The sequence below is a fragment of the Peromyscus californicus genome, unplaced genomic scaffold (genome assembly GCF_007827085.1).
Source record: "Peromyscus californicus insignis strain IS unplaced genomic scaffold, ASM782708v3 Scaffold_14__1_contigs__length_90479793_seg_2, whole genome shotgun sequence".
NCBI lineage: Eukaryota > Metazoa > Chordata > Mammalia > Rodentia > Cricetidae > Peromyscus > Peromyscus californicus.
In genome coordinates, this window is record NW_026294436.1 from 77,318,377 (window position 1) to 77,337,920 (window position 19,544).

General features: G+C 47.2%; 1 protein-coding gene across 2 annotated transcripts in view; it reads left to right on the forward strand.

The window, feature by feature from the left end:
• The window catches only part of Kcnh1 (potassium voltage-gated channel subfamily H member 1), a 322,774-nt gene that overhangs the window by 188,088 nt on the left and 115,142 nt on the right, over positions 1-19,544 (forward strand). The gene's annotated exons all lie outside the window — the stretch shown is intronic.

Here is a 19,544-nt window from a genome sequence, read left to right on the forward strand (position 1 = left end):
CCTGATGTGAGGTCCCGTGGGGGACCTGGGCCAGCGCCTCCTCCCCTGTCTGAGCGGGCTGCGTACTGGAAGTCCCTCCTTCCTCAGGCTTGTGTGCAGATGCCCACATGTAAGCAGCACCCTCTGTTCTGCTTTCAGGTTTTTGAAAGCATTTCTTTTCCCTCCTGTAGAGTATATTTTCTTCCTCTACCTCGTCATTTAACCTCTTCGAATACAAGAAACAGGAGGCAGGAGGTCGGCTGCTGGCTTGGGGCTTTGTCTGGTTTTTAGATCTAAGATGGCCTTTTGAAAACAACAGAGACTAGCAGAGCCTTTATCTGAGGGGTTATGTAGCTGTGGCTGAAGGGAGAATGGCCTCACACTGCAGCTGAGAGATGTTTGCTCTTTATTTGTTAATCCCTGGTTTTATAAGAAAATAAATGTGACCAGTTATTCCTGGGAAGTCAGTCAGCATAATGACACCCCCTTCCACTCTCAGGTCTTGTTAGTTACTCTGGGCCCTGGGGCAGTACCCTTATTTCAGAACGGAGCCCCTTAGACAGGCAGGTGTATAGTTCCGCATTTCTACCAGGGAAGGGAAAATCCAGCCGGACAGTGCTAAGGCAGTTCCTTCTACTGTGAATGCATTTTTTTTTAAAAGTCTGTCTTCCAAGTTAGAACACAACAATAATAATGTTTCTAAATGAAACTGAATGAGCTACCATGTTAAAACCGTGGTCAAATTTGATATAAGCTGTTCCCTCGCAGCTCTTGGAGTGGGGTGAGCTTGGGGGTGGGGAGGGGTGCTGCCCACTGTAGTCTTGAAAAGGCTGTTTTACTCGTGGGAAAATAGACACTTGTTTGGCAATTTTAAAGCATCTGTGTGAGCCACATCATCAGCAATAGCAGTAAGAGTACCTGCTGTTTGCTGACTGCTGCAGCGGACACCTCCCAGGCCTCCCAGCCTGCCTCACTCCCCACCTCAGTCTCTCTGTCAGATCCGTACAAGTGTCATCTTGGTTTCACATGTGGAAACAGAGGCAGCATGCCAAGTGACTTCTCCCAAATCACAAAGCAGCTCGTGCAGTCACCTTGTCTCTCTGTTTAATTCTTGGACCCGTCTCTCCCATGCAACCCCAGCTTTTTTAGGGCAGCTACTTCTGTTTTTTCCATCTGTGCACTTGTGCAGGAGTTCTGTGCCTGCTTTCCGTGCACACTTCAAGTTCATGGCGGGGCAGGGTTAGTTCAGCATGGCTGTAGTCTAGTGTGCTTTAAGGGTATTTGGAAATGATGAAAGAAGAGAAATATTTTGCTCTACAGTTCTCAGAGCGGTGCCTACACCCCAGAACCTTGTTAGAGTCTGCACAGATTCCGATAAAGCACATCAGCATGCTTCTGAGGCTTCAGGTAACTTCCTGGCAGCCTTGTTTGTTTTCATTATGCTGCCTGACTTTCACGCCATAGCTCAAAAAATAAATTAGATTTCAGTGCAGGTGATTAGAGGTGGGAACAGCGCTGGCTGGTTCTCTTATGTCTTCATGTACAAATGTACACTTTGCTCTGCAATGAGACCTTCTCTTTGATTTAGAAATGTGGCCATTGAACTCAGGAGCTTGTGGGATTTCTTTGTTTTGTGAAATAGCATCCTCACCCCTTTGCATCAAGGCCAAAATACAGTTTGGATACTGTTATCATCTTCTCCATCCCATTCCCACCTCTAGGATTATGAAAAACACTGATTACGGGATTCTCACCCTAATTATGTGATACAGTTTTCTATATTGTTATCACATGCTGCTTTGCCCTGGATCTGACTGTTAACAGACAGGTTTGCACAGGGTCTGACCATTAACACAGATGGGTTTTCACAGGGTCTGACTATTAACACAGGTTTGCACACACAGGTCTGACTATTAACACGGGTTTGCTCAGGGTCTGACTATTAACACAAGTTTGCTCAGGGTCTGACTGTTAACACAGGTTTGCTCAGGGTCTGACTGTTAACACAGGTTTGCTCAGGGTCTGACTATTAACACAGGTTTGTGCAGGGGCTGACTATTAACACAGGTTTGTGCAGGGTCTGACTATTAACACAGGTTTGTGCAGGGGCTGACTATTAACACAGGTTTGCTCAGGGTCTGACCATTAACACAGATGGGTTTTCACAGGGGCTGACTATTAACACAGGTTTGCTCAGGGTCTGACTATTAACACAGGTTTGTGCAGGGGCTGACTATTAACACAGGTTTGTGCAGGGTCTGACTATTAACACAGGTTTGTGCAGGGGCTGACTATTAACACAGGTTTGCTCAGGGTCTGACTATTAACACAGGTTTGCACACACAGGTCTGACTATTAACTCAGGTTTACACAGGGTCTTACTATTAACACAGGTTTGCACAGGGTCTGACTGTTAACACAGGTTTGCACACACAGGTCTGACTGTTAACACAGGTTTGCTCAGGGTCTGACCGTTCACACAGGTTTGCACACACAGGTCTGACTATTCACAGAAGTCTGCTCAGGGTCTGACTGTTAACACAGGTCTGCTCAGGGTCTGACTGTATGCATCTTTGCACAGGGTCTGACTATTAGCCCAGGTAGCTTTGCACGGGATCTAATTGTTACCCACCACGTGTAGGTTTACACAGGCACTTGGTAGTCTTGTTTTTGTGGTCTAAATGTCTTTATTATTCTTCAGGCCTATGGTCTTCTGAGAACAGATCTGGATCTTCTCCACTGCTTTCCTCTTCCCCGTGTGTCCTCCACCTTCAGACGCTTTCCAGCCGGCCTGAGAGAGCATTCCTAGGGGAGGCAGCACAGGGCAGAGGGTGCCTTGCAGCCAATTCTGTCAGCAGAATGCCGGGGGTGGGGTGCATCTGCGTCAATCACAGAGAACCTGGCATGGCACACACATGTCACCAATCACAACATTGTCCCTTTGGGGCCAGTCACAGCAACCCCTCTGCTAAGCTGCCCTTTCTTCACGGGGCCTTGTCTACCACTGCCAAGGTTGCTTATGCATCTAGTGTAGATGTCTGTGGAGATCCCAAAGTAGAGGTGCTCATCCTTTAGATACAAGAGCTCCTTGAAAATGGGAGGAGAAGACAGTCCAGCTGGTAAGGGCCTGATGCACAAGCATGAAGATCTGGGTTCACGCGTGTGTGCATATATGCACACGGACATGCGCCAGTACCCCTCCCCACCCCTCACAGATTTCTTTGAAGAGACAAGTGTTCAGAATGAAATGTTTCCCTCAGATTCATCCAGTTCAGGACTCCAGTTAAAATTTAATTACACATCAGGGAGTTTGGGCACATGGCCTGTGTTTAGTGGTCTTTGTGTTTTCACTAAATGTGTTAAAATTCATGCTTAGTCTTGTAGAATAGGAGGCTGAACTCTGACCAAAGACTTTCCAGGAAAACTAAGAGGCTTTGAGGCATCAGAGAGACCTCAACCTCCGTGTGCTTATGTGTGAACAGGTCGTCATTTGTTCTTAATAAAGCACGCAAGAAGGATTTGCACAAGCCAAGTTTGGTAAAGGATCGCTCATTAGAGGAACAGAAGGAGCTCTGGGTACACAAGTCTGGGGTCACCAGCACAGCTCCCCCTTTTGCCGTTAGCAAGCTTCCTGGCCCCTTCTTAGAAACTTGCAGTTGTAGGTGTGGAGTGGGGTGCTCTTTGTTGACCACATACAGTGGGATTTTTAGACAGTGTAGGCTGTAATGAAAGAAGAAAATGCCACAGAGTTGGTAACTTTTGAACAATGGAAATAATTTCTCACCGTTGTGGAAATCGGGAAGTCTGGAGTCAGTATGTCCTCAGTCTTGCCCACTTCCTGGCTGACAGGCAGCCATGTTCTTGGTGTCCTTCATGGGGGTGTGTGTCTTTTTTACCCCCCTCCCCCATGGGCATTGTATCAGTTGTTTTCCTGTGGCTGTGATGAAACATCATGGCAACTTGGAGGAGAGTTTATTTTGGTTCTGGTTCCAGGGGGCTCAGAACTCATCATGGCAGGAAGGTGTGCCAGTGAACAGCTGGAGCAAGGAGCTGGGAGATCACATCTCAGTTGCACACAGGAAACAGAGAGAGTGAACCGGAAGTGGGGTGAGGGTATAAACTCCCAAAGTCCCCCACAAAGTGGTGCACTTCTTCCAACAAGGCTCCGGAACTTTCCATAACCTCCCGACAGTGACACCCACAGAGGACCAAGTCTTCAAATACAGGAGTCTATGGGAGATGTTTCTCATTTAAACCACCACAGGTGTTAACCTCGCTCATATGCCCTTGCTCTGTTCTCAGGGCTTGATCACTTACCCAAGCCTGAGGTAACTTACCTTACCCTCAGTAGCACCACTCTGAGGATTAGTGTTTTAGTACCACGGAACTTCAGAAGGTGTGTGCCTTTAAGCTGCAGCGGGGGACCTTGTGACGAGCCTAAAGCTCAGATTGTGCCCTGCTGGAAAGAGTCTGATTGTAAACATAACATTAGTAAGTCTCAGATCTGTTACTGCTAATTGTTCACTTTGCAAGTCAGTATATTTACTAAAAAAGTTTAAAACAGCCTCCTCCTGGAGCTTCCCAGGGGCTGTTCACAGATTGATAGCGATGTGGACCAAGAAGGGGGAGACAGAGCTGAGATGGTCAGGTCGCTGCTGGCTCTGAAGACCCCAGGCAATAAGGTAAAGAGTCATCGGGTGTGATTCAGTGTCGGCCTCACTGTCGGGGTCAGTGGACACGGACCTGTCTCCCAGGAGGGCAGCTGCTGGTAAGGTGCTGGAGTTTAGTTGTATAATCTGCTGAATATTTCAGTGCATACAATATCAGAAACCATCTACCTCTCAAGTGGCTTCCAGGGCTGAATGAGGAAACTGGGTCCTACCCTATGAAGCGTGAAGAATTCAACATTATCTGACTTTGATTAACGTCGCCTGTGATTTCTGAAAGGTCACATTTGTCGAGAAGTTTTATCCTGCAGAGAATATTGACTCCACTCTGGTTGTGGTATCTGCTCATAGAGGGGGATTGAATAATCCTTGTTGTCCTTAGAAGCATATATATTTTAATATAGTTTTAATATAAGAATATTGGTGGATCTGGAGAGAAACAAACCCATAATGTTAACAAATCAGAATGGAAAAAGGAAACATGCATGCACATGCATCATATACACATATACACACAAACACATAAATGTGTGTGCATCCACACACATATATGCACATATCCATACAAGCATGTATATACATACACATATATACACATGTATATGGACACATACATACATATACATTTATACACACATATGCCTGCATATATTTACATATACACATATATGCAAACATACATACACATACATTTATATACATATACATGCACATATATATGTATACATACCTATATATATACATGTATACATCTTCATGAGTATAAATACAAGTATACATGCATATATATGCATTCACAGATATAAATATATATGCATGTGTACTCATGCATACATTCCATATACATGAACACAAACATATATGCATACAAACACAATATGCTGACACACATTCATATACATATGTATACATACATATATGCACATGTATTGTGTGGATTGGTAAAACATAACATCTGGGAAGACTCTAGAGAGTTGGGACAATGAGCTCATTAAATTACAGCAGGGGATTTGGAACATGCCTTTAACTATGTCCCAGATGCCTGGTGCGTGCCTGACTGGATCTCAGGAGGAGTTATCACATGACTGAGCAGGTTCAGGCCAGAGATGACCGCGTTAGGACGATCCCACCCGATGTTCTCAATCTTTTTTCCCATTGATTTACTCTGTGTGTGTGTGTGTATGTGTGCACGTGTGTGTGTGCACGTGTGTATGTGTGTGCACATGTGTGTATATGTGTGTGCATGTGTGCACGTGTGTGTGTGTGTGTGTGTGTGTGTGTGTGTGTGTGTGTGTGTGCACACGTGTGCAGGTGAGAGGACAACTTCAGGGAGTCAGTTCTCTCCTACTTGTGATGGTTTGCGGGATCACACTCAGGTGGCCAGGCTGCGCAGTGAGCAAGCGCCTTTAACCTGCTGGGTGATCTTGCTGACTCTTGAGTTTGGATTTGTTGTTGTTTTGGGGCTGGAGACTGAGCTCAGGTCCTTGTGTTTGTTCATATTTGCTCTACTACTGAGCTACATCCCAGGCCTGATCATTTCCCGTTGTGGGACAGATTCGGCAGGTTAGGACACATCTGTAGAGGACCGACTGGGTGGAGAAGTTTCCGGAAGCCGCTGGCAGAGATGCTGTTGAAGAAATGAGAGCTGCTTCCTGGGGGAGGGAAGGTTTTGTGGGAGTCGTAAGAAGGTCTGTAAGTCTCGACCTCCTCTAAGCCATGAACCACACATTGCTGCTCAAGTGATTAAAACTGAATAAAAACTTTAAAAGGAGGGTCTCGGTTGGTCCCGGCTCATCCGAGGCTGCAGAGTCACATGTAGCCAGTAGCTCTCGTGTTGGGCTGTGTAGATAGTGTGTGTCTGCCACCATGTAGAGCTCTGTTAGCTTCTGTGACCCTCACTACCTGAAGGATTTCATGTCAGAGACGGACTCGCCGGCCAGTACCGGGAAGGATCGCGTTAGAGTCTCCTAGCAGCGGAGCTGAGTTGGAGGCTGTCGAAAAGGGGACCGTCCTGGTGGCCCCTGTGAGAATGTTGCTTGTCAGACGGTAGACGCCACACGCTGTGCCAGGGTGCGGCCACCTCGCCGCGTCTGCTCACAGCTTCCCCGATGGCTCTGGCCCCACTGGCCTGGCAGAGGCTCCTCTCAGCTCTTTCTCTGTCCGTCTTAATTTGACTTAAACCCTCCCTGGGTAGAACAGTAGTTTGTGGAGATCATTAAAGCTTTCAGTGAAATCCTGTCTAGAACTACTTCATTTCTGGGGATAGAACTTCTGCAGTGGACTTGGTTACATGCTGAAGATCTCAAGGCCTCCTGTCCTAACTCCCTTCAAACGCTCTCAAAGAGAACAAAGCTCAGTTAGAAGTTGGCAGCAGTGTTTTCCTGTGGGAAGCCACTAAACAAGTTGCTGGCCTGTGTTTGTGGCATGTCTTTATGGCAAAGGAATGTTTTCTTAAGTACTTAGTCAGCCTTAAACAGTGAACTGCGAGGCCATAATCAGCCAGGATTAAAAGCCCATTAGCACTTTTTAAAGACCCATGTTTGTGAACTCCAAAGCCAGGGCTAGTTACCCGAGCATACCTTAATCGAAGCTTTATGAGCTGCCTGGCCCCAGATCCCAGCTCTGGTCGAGCGTGGGCAGCTTTATTTTAACTTTTATTTTTACGTTTCTGAACCAGCATGTTTAAACATCCTGAGGGGAGCAACGAAGGGAAGTGACGTGAAGTAAGTGTTAGGACTGCCTCCCAAAGGGACGAGGAGAGGGGACTGTCGCCCACAGGGCTCTGTAGACAGACTGCGGGCTGCATGCCTCTGTCACTTTCTTCCCCACCATTATATGATTTTGTCATTGCTGCTCCGGAGCTGAGGACAGCCTTGAACTCTCTGTCCTTCTGCTCCCGACTCTTGGGTGCTGGGATTACAGACATGTGCTTTTTGTTGTTTGTTTTTAAAACAGCTTCGGCTCTGCAGCTGATTTCTTCCTCTCCCTTCTCTCCTGATCACTCAGAATCGGTGTGTATTGAGGTAAACTCCACTTTCCAGGTGTGCATTTATTACAGAAGTGTTCCATCCCAGCCAAGGCTTGCTGGCCAGGTGTCAGGTTCCAGAGCTTGGGCTATTTAAGGGGAAGTTCCATGAAAAGAAACAGTGAGGGATTATTCATTTCTTAAAAAAAAAAAGCAGCTCTCTATGTGTGTGTGTGTCTACATATGATATGTGTGTATACGTGCATGACCATGTGTGTGCTTATGTGTGTGAGTGTGGGCACACACACCCCATAGCATGTGTGTGCTTATGTGTGTGAGTGTGGGCACACACGCCCCATAGCATGTGTGTGGAGGTCAGAGAACAACCTTAGGTGAAGGACCTGGCCTTCCATCTTGTTAGAGGCAATGTCTCTTGTTCCACACCATATAGGAGAGGACACCCGGCCATGAGCTCCTGGGGATTCCCCTTTCTCTGCCTTCAGTCTGTCTGGGAGTGCTGGGATTGCAGTCATGTACTACATACCTAGCTTTTATCTGGACTCTGTGGATTTGAACTCAGGTTCTCATGCTTGTGTGACATAAGCAATCTCCCTAGCCCATAACACACTTATTGATTTTTAAATTAATTTTTAAAGTTATGGGCATAGGTGTTTGCCTGTATGTCTGTCTGTACACCAGGTGTGTGCCTGGTGCATGTGGAGGTCAGAAGACAATGTCAGATCTCCTAGAACTGCAGTTACAGACAGTTGTGAGCATCCATGTGGGTGCTGGGAGCTGAACCTGGTCCCCTGGAAGAGCAGCCAGTGCTAGTAACTGCTTGACCCATCTCCCCAGCCCATTCTCATTTAACAAATGTCTATTGAGAACTCCTGCTGTGCTAGGTGCTAGCCTAGGTACCAGAGATACTTTAGTGACTGTAACAAAGATGCTTGCCTTAGGGAGCCGAAGACTCAGAAAACACTACATGTTATAAATAGATTCCATCCATTATCTCTGAAGAGCTCAGGGCCATCTTTGGCATGCTCTAGGGAAGGGCTGTGTGTGATACTAAATGGGCAGTTTCTATGCATTTGTTAAATAGAAATAGGGAGGTCATAGAGTTTGGTAAAAGGAATTGGATATGTCAGAAGTAGGTGCTGGATGTGGGATGGATGCTATATGCCCTTTGTCTGAACCAAGATTAAAAAAAATACAGCTATTTGTGGAGAAGGGTCTCCCTGTGCAGCCAGCAGCCCCGAAGCAAGATGATCTTCAGGAAACAGCCAGAATGCTGGATGGGAGGATGAGGTTGAGGGGTAAGAAAGGAAGGGACAGATTAGAGACTTCTGAGTCATAGCAGGGACTTCAGGGAGTCTTGGTGATGGTGTTTAGATGGTCACTCTGGCTGCCTGGTTGAGAGTAGACTGGACAAGGGCAACATCAGTGGCCACGTGAAAAGTCAGCCAGCTGGGCAGGGCAACAGCCCCAAGGGGACCCGGAACCACCCTGGGAAATGAGCTGTTCCCAGGAGCGCTCACCTTAGGGGAAGTACACAGGGAGCTGAAAGTGGCCCTGTTTAACTGGATCACAGGCCTCTGCTGGCCAGTGGAAGGCAGGGCCCACACTCTGAAGATTGCTGCTTTGTTTTGCTAAGTGGGAAATGAGGTTCCCTCCTTCCATGAGTGATAGTTCTGAATCTGGGTGGGGGAGGGGGCTTCATGTCAGTCCACTGTCTCAAATGGCCTTGAATGTCCTCTCCAACACATGTTGGCCTCCTTTCCTGCCCCCACAGCCCCACCTGGGCCATACTTTCACTCTGGTCTTCAGGAGTGGTTCCTGTTGGCAGCTATTCATACTAAAAGGGCCTGATTTGATGAGTTTTGGTTGAAAATTGTTCTGAGAATCACCTGTTGTTGTCCTCAAAGACAGGGGTCTCTGATGTGGAGGAATGGTCACGTTAGGAAGGAAATCTTGTCTTTGGTAAAGTACTGCCTTGGTCCATTTGAGTTGCTGTAATAAAATAACGTGGTCTGGGTAATTTCTCACAGCTCTTAACGATGAGAAGTCTTGCTGCTGTGTTCTTACATGCCGGAAGGGCAAAAGATACGGACTTTCTCAAGCTCTTATAAAGGGCACTGCTTCCAGTTCCAAGGACAGAGTCTTTGGGACCTAATTACCCCTGAAAGAGCTCACATCTTAATTCTTTTGCACAAGGGATTAAGTTTCCACATGCATTTTGGAGAGACACCAACAGACAAGCTGTAGCAAGCACGCTCTCGCTGAGAGCTCACTGCTCAGAGTCCCTCGGGAGTGAACCAGGGCTCTGTCCCTGGCCCACCAATCCCCCTGCAGGGTCTGTCTGTCTACTCTCAGACAGGAAGCAAGGCCTTACTTACTTGGAGTTCACAGTTGCTTCGGGGAGGGAGACTGTTGAGAGACCCTCCTGGCAACAGAAGCTTGTGTTTGAGTGTGTCACATCTTGTTACTATGGCAACACAGAGGCGGCCACCTTTACCAATGCCCAATTTGTAGCTTTTGTTTCACTGGGTTACAGCCTTTGCCTGCTTGTCCTTGTCTCACATTGTGAGTCATGGTATCTGTATGGTCTGCATGTTGTTGTGTATGTAGATGGCACTCAATAAAGAATTCGAGTAAACATAACTACCGTCAGTTGAGTTCTTACCACCTTCACAGCCTTCACAGTTCTTCTTCCTCTTGCCTGTAGAGGCATGTGTTGTCACCGCCATTCAATGGGTGAGAAAACTGAAGACCAAAGATCTGTTTTAACCAAAATAACAAGCCAGGGTGAAGGTGTGAGGGCACTCAGTTTGTGAGCCCAGATCCTTCTGGCCCCAAACTGCCTATTCTTTTAATCTCCACTGTGCTCTGGACCTACACTGTAGTGTAAACCTAAGTGGCAACTCAATGTGTTCATCCCTGGTTCCTCCTTGAGAGAACTGGAATGAACCCATTTCACAGGTCCCTATCTCACAGGAGCCAGAATAGTGTGATGTTAACTATGAGCTATAATGTATAAACATAGGGCTTTAAATAACACTTCTTCACTCTATATTATATGAAAAGCTCTTTTAGTGCAGAAATCATCTTATCTTTGATATCCCCACTTCATAAACTGACTCGTTGAAAACCTGCTAATGTTTATTGTAAAGTTAGAGTCTAGAGAGAGGGTATGAGGCCTTGTGACTGATTTGTTAATGGGTGCAGTTGTAATATTGGGAAAGGCCATTTGTATTCAGTCCAGGCTCGAGATCCCAGTGCTCTGAGGGTCAGTGTGTTTCTCCCTGGGCTGTGACTGTCCATGTGCCAACTCTGCAGGTTCAAGGCCCCGGGCTCTGTGCCCACACAGTCTGGTCAGAGGGACAGGAAATTGCTCACTGGGCTCTGCACACAAAGGCACATTGTACAAAGCTTTTTTTTTACGTTCTGTCCATTGGAAGTGTTACCTGCTGGATATTGTGGCTTTAGTCTTTGTGTGCTTGGAGTGGCCATGAAATGCTTCCACCAACAGTTTCATGAGTGGAAGAGAAATGCTTCTTAGAAGTTGTCAGCTGGAACCCTGGAGCTGAGCTGGAGACTGCCCACTGTCTTCTCTCCAGGGGTATGAATCTCTTCCAAAGGAATAACTTTCAGGGTCTCTGTAGCTAGAGTTTTCCTGCCTGGCCCACAGTCAGGACAAATCTCTCTCACCTGCCAGTCCCACAGCCTCTCAGACCCGACCAAGTAAACACAGAGACTTATATTGCTTACAAACTGTATGGCCATGGCAGGCTTCTTGCTAACTGTTCTTACAGCTTAAATTAATCCATTTCCATTAATCTATACCTTGCCACATGGCTTGTGGCTTACCGCATCTTCACATGCTGCTTCTCATCGTGGTGGCTGGCAGTGTCTCTCTGACTCAGCCTTCCACTTCCCAGCTTTATTCTCCTCCTTGTCCCGCCTACACTTCCTGCCTAGCCAATGGCCAATCAGTGTTTTATTTATTGACTAATCAGCAACACATTTGCCATACAGAACATCCCACAGCAGGTCTCCTTCACAAGACCCATGCCACAGGCCCTGCTTGGACTTTGTCTTTAATTTTTGGCTCTATCCTCTAACATGTACAAGTTGGGTCCCCCTCTTTAGTCTTGTCACTTTTGTCTTTGTACGTGACGTCCGTAGGGAACCACCTGGTGGAGTTGTGGTCAAGGGGTGGGTGGCGAGAACTAGGAGGTGTTTGCAGGTCCTTCTCTTAACCCGTTGCTTCCAGTAGGAAGCGCCCTGCAGCTCACCTGTGGGTGTTGCTTTTAGAGTCAGATAAAACCTGAATTCTTGTTTGATCTTTTGCAAGTAGCCATCTCAGACTGACACTTCTGTTAAAATATAGTATTAGACTTACAAAAACTTTTGAGGGCGAGGGAAGAGCAAACCCCAGTGTTTATTAGTCTCAACAGACAAATTTGTATCCGAGCAACATGCTCAGAACAGAGAAAAAGGCGAAGCTCACGCCATGCACGTTCTGCAGTGTGCACTCAGTGTTTAACACAGAGCTCTGCCTTCCATTGTCCTTTGCCTTCCATAACCATAACCAGAAAAGAGCCTGTGAGTCCCAGCCCTTCCCCATGCACTTGGCCTGGGCTCTGTGAGCTTCACTCCTGGCCTTCTTGTTGGTCTAATGTAGATTGGACTGACAAAAGCCTGAAATGAGCACACCAGGACACACACACACACACACACACACACACACACACACACACACCATGCCATGTTCCTTTTCTCTCTGGTACCTTCTGGGACCAGTTTGTCCATGGATATAGACTGGGAACTCAGCTGGGAAATGGGCCAGGGGCCTGGATTCTTTTCTGTGTAGATGTGTCATGGTCCTCTCAGTCTGTGGTCTTGGCTGCAAGTGAATGCCAAGAGCTGAGGAAGAATTGTGTGGACTGAGGTGATGTGACATCCTCTCAGCCATGCTCTGTTGGTTATTGAGCATGTGCAAATTTTTCTGCCTCAGTTGGCCTCCACAGGCTCAATATTCTAATGAGGCTCCTGAAAGGTGGATTCACAGACCATGTCAGTGGTTTACTGGTTTGTGGGCAGCTCCTGAGCAACTGCCTTAGGCTTTATACCCACCCAGGCTGGCTTTCCAGCCTCACTTCTCATATTATTCCCTACCCACACCCTGCCCCCAGCTCCGGCCAGTCGCCTTCCTCCCCCTCCCCCCCTCTCTTTCTTTCTCTCTCTCTTTCTTTCTTTCTTTCTTTCTTTCTTTCTTTCTCTCTCTCTCTCTCTCTGTAGAAATCAAAGGTTGGGGTTTTTTTTTTTTCATTTCTAAATTTCTAAGATACTACAAGATCTTGGGCTTTTGAAGGAAAAATCACATACAGAAGCACCTTTTAACACTGATAATTCCTTTGTAAATTATTTAAATGCTGTAAAGTTCTTTCGGCGAGATCCCAGGATAGAACACTTATGGAGGAAAGAGACTAAGGAGGATTTGAGGTCCTGAGTTACAATATAGATTGTAGTTTTGTTTTTTAACTCTTTGGACTAAAACACCGATTGACCCTCCCCATTCTTACCATCTAAATGCCCACTTACCTTTCAAGAACTAATCTGAGCGGCATGGGTGTTCTGACCATGTCCACCATTCCTAGTATAGGGCAGGTTCCCCTTCACAGCACCTTGGCTGCAGGCAGTCCTTTATTCTCTCAGGACCAGGATTACTGGGACACAGCAGCTGAGTGTTAACGCTTTGCCAGGCACAGGGAGTGGCTCATTACCATTTGTGGAACAGAGAGGAAAGGGTGAGCCAGAGGCAATGTGGTGTCAGCTATCAGAGTGTCAAGCTGTTAACACCCTGCCACTGCCTGTGGTCACAAAAGGCTGGGGAGTACCCCAAGTGATTGACAGCGTAGGAGTAGTCCATGTGGATGGACTGTCTTGGGGAATTGGAGTTAGAAGATGGTCTAGCTTTTATCATCACCGTATGCTATCCAGAGTGGAGTTCTGATGTGATGGTGCTCTAGGTGGAGCATCTGAGAGGCTGGTAGTCATGAAGGTAGAACCCTGTGAAGAGATTAATGCCCTATGGGAAGAGACAGAGAGATGACCTCTTGCTTTGCTATTTGAAGATAAGATGGCTCAAAGTACTTGGGCACACTCTGATCTTAGGGCCCCTTCAGCTTCTGGAGCTGTGAGAAATGTATGCCACTTGTCTACGCCACCCAGCCTATTGTGTTCTGATGTAGCCACTTAAGCTGAGTCGAGCACCATGTGCCAGCCATTGCACACAGTGAGGGTGAGGAGATCCTCTCTCCCCCCCTGACTAAAGCTTTAGCACTATTATGCACACTCCCGCCAACTCCAGGGCACATCTGCCCCACCCTCAGGGGGAGCAGCTTATGGCAAGGATCACCCTCTCAGAGCCCTTTGAACATGCTTTGGTCTATCATTTCCCCTTCTCACACTGGAAGTCAGGGTTGCATGTGAGTAACACTGCCTTAGGCCTCTCAGACAAGTGTGGCTCTTCTAGAACTTTTTGTACCGTTTCCATCAGATCTAGGGGGCCCGTTGGCTCAGAAGGTCTTCTTGGAGCAGTTGAAATCCAGGTTTTGAAAGAGAAGTGAAGGGATTATCCTTTGAGGATATGTGTGGTCCTGGCCCCTGTGCATATGCTGAGAGGAGTCATTTGTAGGGCATGAAATGAAGGTGAACTTACAGCCTGAGACTGAACTTCCTGTCTCTAGTTCTCACACACTCATGTGACTTGGTATACTTTGCTCCTTGGAAACATCTTTCTAAAGCTTCTCTCTGTACTGAATTAAACTGGAACATATCTCAAAAGCTCAGGAAGTTGAGTCAGCTTGAAGCTTTTAACAGGCCACATTCTGTGTCGGAATCAGCGATGGCAGAGTAAATCCATTGTGCATGCTGACATTCTGTCTTGGAAAACCACAAAAAGGGACAGGGCTCCAACAGGTCGTTCATGAACTCAAGAATGCTGCTTGACTTGGCCTTAAGCCTGAGGATAGAACGAGAGTTGTTTGATGGATGTTCTGAGGCCTTCTAGGGGCCATGAGCAGAGCATCATTGCATCCAGGGATGCTAGGTCAAAGATCATCCCATCTACATAGATCTCAAGGATGAAGGAAACAAAGCCATGAGGCTGTGCCTTCAGGATGGCACCTTCTATCATATAGGTCCTCTCGGGACTCTGTCTCTTCTTCTAGGACTGCCGCTGAGGTCTGTGGGGGACATTTACAGATGTTTAGGTCAGCCTTGCTGTCTCAGCCTCCACACCTGGCCATGCTGTTTCCGTTTCCTTCCAACACTGTTGTTTATCAGAATTCAGAGCTCAGTCCCCACTCTCATCTGGGAGGCCTTTGTCCATTCAGCCCCCAAATGGGGTCAGCTGGATGCTCCTTGCTGTCACCTCCTTCTCCCTCTTCCTGTCTGACCCCTTGTCATGCTTCATCTGACTCACGTGGTCTTCCAGACAACGGGCTGACTGAACTCCTGGAGGAGCAGCATGTAGTAAACTCTCCTGGCCTCGCCCCTCCCCTCCCTTCCTCTCCCATCCCCTCCCCTCCACTCCCCTCCTCTCCCCTCCTCTCCTCTCCCCTCCTCTCCCATCCCCTCCCCTCCTTTTCCCTCCCCTCCACTCCCCTCCTCTCCTCTCCCCTCCCCTTTCTTCCCCTCCTTTCCCCTCCCCTCCTCTTCCCTCCCTCACCTCCTCTCCCCTCCCCTTTCTTCCCCTCCTTTCCCCTTCTCTCCTCTTCCACCCCCTCCCCTCTTTTCCCCTCCCTCCTCTCCTCTCCTCTTCCTTCCCCTCCCCTCCCCTCCTCTCCTCTCCCCTCCCCTTTCTTCCCCTCCTTTCCCCTCCTCTCCTCTTCCCTCCCCTCCCATTCCCTCCCCTCCTCTCCCCTCTCCTCCCCTTGATTCTCTTCTCTTTCCTCCCCATCTTTCCCCTTTCTCCCCCCACCCCTTTGTTCATCCTGGTCTGCATCTGTCCTTCCCAGCACTCTGCTGATATGGAAGGACCTCACACATGTAAGTGTTCTAGACAGAAACCCCTCTGTGGAGCAGTCCATTGCTCCTGGCACTCTGCTGGACAAGTCATTCCCAATGCTAATCCTGAGATTTAGCAGAGAAAAACCAGTCCACCATTTTGGGCCAAATTAAAGCAAGCTTTATTAAAATGTTTTATATTGACCAAGATGGAATTTGGGGAGGACCACTCCTGGGAGACATGAAGCTGAGTGGACCGTAGACAGCACGTCATCAGGGCTTATAAAGACAAAACCTGTAGACCACTGTACTTTCCCATGAGGCTTTGTTAGTTTCAAGAACTACAACTCCCAGCATTCCAGGAAATTACCTGATCCTTGGGCAGGTGGGGCTTACAGGTTAACTTAGGGTATAACACAAGGACTCTTCCTGTAGGGAGGAGTGGACAGAGCCATTCCGGAGATCTAGATAGTTGGCTGTTTGGCCTCTGCTGTGCTCTTCCCCTAGCCCCTGCCCCTGTGTGCCCCTGCCTTGTTCAGATGGAGTGTTTGTGTTGACCTGGCTCTGGATCTGTCATGCTGATCCTCTCAGCAGACATCTCTCTCTTCCTTCCTCTTCTGCTCTCGAACAGTCATCTTACTTTCTGATGCCATGTGAAGGAGGGTTTGTGGTTCACCTTCATTTGAATATGTTGTGAGTATATCAGGGTTCCCTCCCATACCATAGGTCCATAGGTGTCCAAGCACTTGACTCTCCCATGTGGACAGTTAGGTTTTCCCACTTCATATGGCACTTCAAGAACCACAACCATGGCTCAGGTAGAAAGTGCAGCTGAGTCAAGGTGAGGCCCAGAGGACTCCAGGGACTCAAAACCCACAGCTCCAGGTCCTTTCCTGTGCCTATGGCTTGACTTGAAAAACTGGGATGGCACATATATGTGTGCTCTGCATCCATTTTCTGTTGATGTCCTAACAAACACGAGCTCATCTATCTCTGACGATAAGGCTAATGATAGACCACACCCCGCAGGATTCTAAGAGAGCCTCGCTAGGATCAGTACACATGAAATGCTGGGGCAGTGTCTGGCCCTAGGTAGCATGAGCGTGTAGTGGATAGAGGTGTGTTTGGTGCTGTGCACGAGTATTTTACAAGCCGTTCTCTTAGGAGTGATTCCTCCATCTATTTCTTCCTGACTGTATGGCTTTGATGAACCACGTAACCTTTTTTCACTCAGTATCAGTACAATGAAGATAGTAGAATCTTCCATGAGTGTCCACCATGCATGCACATACTCAGAACAAAGGCTCATCGATGGCAGTAGATACATAAACATGGTTTGTCATTGTAGTTGATGCTATCATTTCTTCTTGTACTCATTGGACCACTATGTGACCCTTGGTGTCCAAAGGGGGGCAGTCTCCTGCCTTGCAGAGTTGTAACAGCAGAATTAAGACCACTGACTTATGCAGAGAGAGGGACTCTGTAAGGTATGATAGGTTTGTAGATATCTGCTACCCGGAATCCTGTGAGGTTGGAGGCAGAGTGATCCTCATTCTGGGTGAGTGTGAAAAGCGCTACTATGACCTGCAGTGTCACTTAGCAACCAAATGACTCTTTGAGACCTGAAAGGTGAAGGCTAGTCAATGCAGAAAATCACAACATGCTCAAGGTACCCAGAGCAGAGCAGTCAGTTATCAAAGTGATTTGATTTCTCCCTCTCACAGTCAGTGGGAGAGGTATTCATTAATGGCCATCCTGTACAATCATTGTGATGTTGAGATTCGGGTGGTCGGGGAGGCAGCTGTGTCTATTGGAAAGTCTTCCACTTTATTTTTGTTTTGAGATGTAGAAGAGAAAGCTCAGGTTTTTTGAGAACTTTAAGCGTAACTGCCTTTGGAAAGTGGGCCTGGGTTTCCTGTGCACTTAAACAACTTTAAAAGTGTGTGCTCTTTGAAGTTAGATTCTCTCTGATGACTCATGTTGGAGCAACCTCAGCTCTCATCACAGAGTGAGGTAGGGTGTGGGCTTGTAAACCTTTCCAGAAGCGAGCTGCCTTTCTACATGTGCCCTGTAACCAATGGTCCACTCATGACCCAGGACTCGGCAAGCACAAGATGAGCCAAAGTGACCTGTAACCAAGCGTCCACCTGTGACCCACGACTCAGCAAGCATGAGATGAGCCAAAGCAGCGAATTACTGGAAGACTCTTGCAACCAGGGTCTGACCATCTTGGTTCCTTCCCAGGAATAATTGCCTATGGAAATTGTTCCTTTTATCTGCAGAGCTATTAAAACACTGGTTAGCAAGGTGGTGCAATGCACTGTTAATGGGTTGTAGTGCTGTGGGCACTGTTGTTTCGTTCGACAGATGAGAAGTGGCTGGAAATGACCTTCTGTCTCCTGTAAGACCTGTGCTTGTTAAGTGACATTCCCCAGTGCAGCGGAGTCTGAGGTAATGTAGGCATTTGTGCTATATTTAGCACAGTATTAAATGAGTTTTCAGGCTTTTCTTGCTATAAATAGAGGGATAGGTGTATTTTATAGTCCTCATCTTAAGAGCCACTTTCTGACCTAGGCAGTGGCTGGTCAGGTGGAGATGCACAAGGCCAGTGCTTGCCAGAAATCCAGAGCTGAGTATAGTCAAGTCCACCCCAGTGTCAGGCTCATGGGGTGTTGCCTGCCTTGGGGTCCTGTCTCCTTGGGCCATGTGGCTTCCATTCTGTCCAGTGGTGTGAGGTTAACTAAGGCCTTGTGTGTACTCACTATAGCCCAATATCTTCTCTCTGATTATCTTCCCATCTGGCAGGGAACATTGCACTCAATTTACTAGTGAAACACAGGGCCTGTGTGTACACTTAGCAGACTCAGACTTAGAACACTCAAAGCTGCCTGAAGAGCCTGAGAAAACACCACCGTGAGCCTTGATCCAGAGACCCAGTAGCTCTGGAGGGGAGCAAAAATCTGCATTCCTCCCATAGACTGAGGCGATATGGAATTGCTGGTCCATAGAACACATGCAAACTAACCTCTTAGAGACAGCCTTTCGGTCATTGATCTATAGCATTTATTAAGCAACTACTGGATGCAGAGGAAGAAGCCCTTGAAATGACTTGACTGTAATTTCTGCACACCAGAGAGTGTATGTGAAGAAAAGTACAGACCAGCATACTGCTAGAAGGCAACTTAGAAGAGAACTGGGTTCATCTCATCTCACCCAGGCTATATCACTGTAGGGAAGTCAAGGCAGGAATTTCAAACAGCCAGCCATATCATATCCACAGTCAAGAGTGAAGAGGAATGAATTCATGCAAACTTGCTCACTGGCTTGTGCTCATATTAATTTCTCTGTTCTTCTACAGTTCAGGATCCCCTGCCTAGGGAATGGTGCTGCCATCAGTGGACTGGGTCTTCGCACATCAGTTAATTTAATTAAGATAGCCCCTATAGACATACTCATAGTAACCTAACTCTCCCATGGAGACTTCTTTCCAAGTGACTCTAGGTTGTGTCAAGGTGACAGTTAAAAATCACCATCATGGATGGTGACAGGAAAGACAGGTACTAATAGAGCTCAATAAAAGAGTGGAGGGTACAGTATGGAGACACTGTCTGAGAACCCTCTTGTATGGTAGGAATGTAAAAAGTTCAGCTACTTTAAAGATTATTATTATATTGTTATTATATTATTGTGTTATTATTATTGTTATTATTATTCTGAGACAAGATCTCACTATGTAGCCCTGACTGGCCTGGAACTTGCTATGTAGACCAGATTGTCTTCGAACTCATTAAGATCCACCTGCCTCTGCCTCCCAAGTGCTGGGATTAAAGGTGTGCACAACCACCCCTGGATATTTTTATTCTTTTAGTTATGCATATACATGTGTGTCTGTGTGTGGGTGTGTGCACATGTGCAGGTGC